This window comes from Palaemon carinicauda, chromosome 12 (assembly GCF_036898095.1).
Source record: "Palaemon carinicauda isolate YSFRI2023 chromosome 12, ASM3689809v2, whole genome shotgun sequence".
NCBI lineage: Eukaryota > Metazoa > Arthropoda > Malacostraca > Decapoda > Palaemonidae > Palaemon > Palaemon carinicauda.
Window position 1 is genome coordinate 156,953,328 of NC_090736.1, and position 5,654 is coordinate 156,958,981.

Here is a 5,654-nt window from a genome sequence, read left to right on the forward strand (position 1 = left end):
TTATATATAAATGCATGTATTGTACTAACAATATATATATGTATATATATATATATATATATATATATATATATATATATATATATATATATATGTCTATATATATATATATACATATATATATATATTTATATGTATACACATACATACATACATACATATAAATATACTGTCTATATATATATATATATATATATATATATATATATATATATATATATATATATATATATATATATATATATATATATATATATAATACATAAGTGAAGACACAATTCATTGTCTAAACTATATTGCCTATTTCTTCAATTAATTGTTTGCTTTCGTAGTAACATACTTAATAATAAAACTGATTACTGATAATAAAGAAATCATATTCATTCGCAAAATATATACATATTATTATACTTACCGGTAACAGAAAGATCAAACTATATTCGACAATGTTTTCCCTCATTTATTTCTATTTCATCAAAGAATAGTGAAAAGTTACCGTGGGTATCTTTTTTTTTTTTTTCATATAAAAAAAATAACAGAACCAAGAAATCATCATCATCATCATCATCATCTTCATCTTCTACGCAAAGGACCTCGGTTAGATTTTGCCAATCGTCTCTATCTTGAGATTTTAATTAAATGCTTCTCCATTCATCATCTCCTACTTGATGCTTCATAGTTCTCAGCCACGTATGCCTGGGTCTTCCAACTCTTCTAGTGCCTTGTGGAGCCCAATTGAAAGTTTGGTGAACTAATCTCTTTTGGGGAGTGCGTAGAGCATGTCCAAACAATCTCCATCTACCCCCTCATCATGATCTCTAAAGAAGCAATATGCTTGTCTCTCTTGAAATGAAGGTCCCAACAGATTTGGATTTTGAGATATTTTTTACTCTGAAATAATAGAAAAAACACCAAGTTTTTTGGAAAGGGAATCTTTTTAATAATGTAATTACATTGTTTAATTAAGTCCTGGAAATTGACTTTCTTCTATTTCACTATCCTTTTGAAGTATCTCCCTCTCTCTCTCTCTCTCTCTCTCCCTCTCTCTCTCTCTCTCTCTCTCTCTCTCTCTCTCTCTCTCCTTCCACAAGTTTGTTGAAGATTTTTATATCCTTAAACCAGTATCATTTTGAAGTCTCTCTCTCTCTCTCTCTCTCTCTCTCTCTCTCCAACAAGTTTGCTGAAGATTTTTATTTTCTTAAACCACTATCATTTTGAACTCTCTCTCTCTCTCTCTCTCCTCTCTCTCTCTCTCTCTCTCTCTCTCTCTCTCTCTCTCTCTCTCCTCTCCAACAAGTTTGCTGAAGATTTTTATTTTCTTAAACCACTATCATTTTGAAGTCTCTCTCTCTCTCTCTCTCTCTCTCTCTCTCTCCAACAAGTTTGCTGAAGATTTTTATTTTCTTAAACCACTATCATTTTGAACTCTCTCTCTCTCTCTCTCTCTCTCTCTCTCTCTCTCCTCTCTCTCTCTCTCTCTCTCTCTCTCTCTCCTTCCACAAGTTTGTTGAAGGTTTTTAAATCCTTAAACCACTATCATTTTGAAGTCTCTCTCTCTCTCTCTCTCTCTCTCTCTCTCTCTCTCTCTCTCTCTCTCTCTCTGTTGACCTACTGTGTCATTGTTCACCGCAACCAGTGAGAAATAAGATGACGTCATACCAGCACGTACTACCAAGTTCAAGGTAAGGTCAGCTTAATTGTTGTCATTGCTTAATGGCTGTTTTGTTTTTGTACGTGAGTCCGGGTTTTTGTTTGTCCGTGTGTGATGGAGAGAGAGAGAGAGAGAGAGAGAGGAGAGAGAGAGAGAGAGAGAGAGTTCAATATAATAGTGCTTTAAGGATATCAAAATCGCCAGCAAACTTTGGTGAGAGAGAGAGAGAGAGAGAGAGAGAGAGAGAGAGAGAGAGAGAGAGAGAGAGAGATAGAGAGACTTCAAAATAATAGTGCTTTAAGGAAATCAATATCTACAGCAAACTTGTGATGAGAGAGAGAGAGAGAGAGAGAGAGAGAGAGAGAGAGAGACAGACAGACAGACAGACAGACAGACAGATTTCAGCATGATAGTTGTTTAAGGAAATCGAAATCTCAAGCAAACTTGTGAAGAGAGAGAGAGAGAGAGAGAGAGAGAGAGAGAGAGAGAGAGAGAGAGTTTGTGCGTTTGTTTGTGTGTGAAGGAATAAGCTGTGTCCTTGTAAAATAAACCTTCCTTTATATAATAAAAAAAAATTCTTTAATAAAAAGTTAAAGATGAAATATTTGAGAGTTTCCGTTCGGGTTTTTGTTTGTGTGTGTGTTTGTGTGCGTGTGTGTGTGCTTTTGTGTTGGTGTGTGTATGTGAAGATATTAGATATGGCCTTGTGAAATAAATCGTCTTTTATATCATAAAAGATTTATTCTTAGATAAAATTTAAGATGAAAATATGAATTTTCATCTCTATATTCATTTATATGTCCATGATCAGCACAACCATATAAATGGTATACATATAAATATTAATATAATATAAATATTAATATAAATATAAATGTTATACATATAAATATAAGTGTTTCATCATGACCAATCCGCACTGGCCAGCTTGGTGATGAAAACCGGCCAAGCCCCAGGCATAGATTAACATGTCTAAGGCTTTAGTCCTACATTTGTTGTTGATGTAGTATAATCATGAATGGGATATCATGTAATTTGTATATCTTGAATACCTAAGAATAATATTAAGGGTTTATTTCAATAACTGATAAAATCAAGTCTCTTAAGGAGAGGTAAAATCCCTCACCAAATGGAATCGTGTTGCTAATATTTTCATGGAAGTTTGATCGTATCATTGCATTTGAATAATTCATTTTGAAATAGTAAAAATTTACTGCTTTATATACATAAAAGTGTTTAATTTGTTGATGTTTTTGATGTCCATGTTTTGAAATGGAACTGGATTCAAGTTTTTGTCATGAAAGAAAATTAAAGTCTCTTTTAAGTATAAAGTTTTCAGAATTTGTAAAATAGATTATTGGTTGCTGTTACACTGTATAAGATACTTCTCTTACGTTTATCAATGACTGAAAAGAGATACGATTCTCTCTCTCTCTCTCTCTCTCTCCTCTCTCTCTCTCTCTCTCTCTCTCTCCTCTCTCTTTTTCAGATAATATCTCATCTTGTTCTTTAGAAGCCAAAAGACCCGAAAGTGAACAACTCATTTAGGAATCTCTCTCTCTCTCTCTCTCTCTCTCTCTCTCTCTCTCTCTCTCTCTCTCTCTCTCTCTCTCTCTCTCTCTCCTTAAAAGATTACCTTTCAGATAATATTTTGTTTGTTCTTTAGAACCCAAAGACCCAAAAATGAACAACTCGTCTAAGACTCTCTCTCTCTCTCTCTCTCTCTCTCTCTCTCTCTCTCTCTCTCTCTCTCTCTCTCTCTCTCTCAGGGAAGATTTTTTCTAGTTGAAAATAAATATTTGCTCACATGTGTTGACAACAATCATGACGAACAGACCTCTCTCTCTCTCTCTCTCTCTCTCTCTCTCTCTCTCTCTCTCTCTCTCTCTCTCTCTCTCTCCTCAGAATACATTTGTATTATTCCTTTACCTACTCCCTCCTTACCCCCAATTCCTCTTGCATTCTCTTTATTATTATCCCATTTTTTACAATTTTTCCTATTGCGACAACTGACTTCTATCTTCCACAAGAGGGAAATACAATAAAGCTATGTCCGGGAGAAGAACAACAGCAGAACAACACATCCCAATAGGGTTTGCAAAGCCGCGGGGAAAGAGAAAAGAAAAGAATAGGAAATAGAAAAAAAAGGGAAAAAGAAATTAAATGGAAACAGGGTTGAGCAATCTGTTGTCAAGGCAGTGAATTTTGATTCAACGTTATGAGTTTTGAAACTCGGCCGAACTCGAAAGAAATTTCCACGAGTTTGGTCGAGATTTTGATTTCCCTAAACCACTATCATTTTGGGAGAGAGTCTCTCTCTCTCTCTCCCTCTCTCTCTCTCTCTCTCTCCTCTCTCTCTCTCTCTCTCTCTCTCTCTCTCTAGGATTACATTTTCAGATAATAATATTTTCTCTTGTTCTTTGAAAGCCAAAATTATATATATATATATATATATATATATATATATATATATATATATATATATATATATATATGTATATACACACACACATATATATATATATATATATATATATATATATAAATATATATGTGTGTATATACATATATATATATATATATATATATATATATATATATATATATATATATATATATATGTATATATATATATATATATATATATATATAAACACACACATATATATATATATATATATATATATATATATATATATATATATATACAGCACATATACTTCTGAAGATTACAGTAATTTTACCACCGTTTCAGTAATTATTATTATTATTATTATTATCATTATTATTATTATTATTATTATATCCATAAAGTAAATAAATAACATAACAATTAAGCTAACAATAAAACGAAGACTATCCAAGTAATGTAAAAACAAACAAACATAACAAACAGAAAGAAGTAGAACTAGGGAACTTAAAAGAAAATCCTAATGCAAAACAAAATTAGATTACCCCAGTAGTAATTAAGAGAGACAAAACTGCTAAGTCCCTTTTTTGTCAAAAATTTATCACAAAGACTCATTATGATAAAATTTTCCCTAACAATAATCACTTAATGATCTCTAATGCCTTCAAATGAATGGTGCCTTAATTAGATTCCCTCATTGAACTGTCAATTGGGATCGTATGATAATTGTGTTCGGTTTCTTCCCTCTGGAGACGGTGAACTTTTTACCCATTTCAGTTTCCTTGTTTCGCTGTCTTTGGAGACTGACCTGGGATTGTTTTTAGAAGGTATTTTTAGAAATAATTAAAGTAAGGATATTTCTACTTTTTTAATTTTGGAGACTAAGTTATTGTTGTTTTTAGAAGATATTTAAGGAAATGATTATAAGATTTTTTTAGAAGGTATGTAAAGAAATAATTACAAGTTGTTTTATTAGAAGGTATTTAGAGAAATAATTACAAGATGGTTTTTAGAAGGTATTTAGGGAAATAATTACAAGATATTTTTAGGAGGTATTTAAAGAAATAATTACAAGTTTGTTTTCATAAGGTATTTCAAAAAATAATTAAAATATTGTTTTTAGAATGTATTTAAAGAAATAATTACAAGATTGTTTTTAGAAGGTATTTAAGGAAGTGATTACAAGATTGTTCTTCGAAGGTACTTAAAGAGAATTACAAGATTGTTTTTAGAAGGTATCTAAAGAAATAATTACAAGATTGTTTTTAGAAGGTATTTCAAGAAAGAATTACAAGATTGTTTTTAGAAGGTATTTAAAGAAATAATTACAAGATTTTTTTAGTAGGTATTTAAAGAGAATTACAAGATTGTTTTTAGTAGGTATTTAAAGAGAATTACAAAATTGCGTTTAGAAGGTATTTAAAGCAATAATTACTATAATGATATTTCTATTCTTAGTTTTTGAGACTTACTTAGGATTGTTTTTAGAAGGTATTTGAAGAGAATTACAAGATTGTTTTTAGAATGTATTTAAAGAGAATTATAATATTGTTTTTGAAGGTATTTAAAGAAATTATTAAAATAGTGATAGTT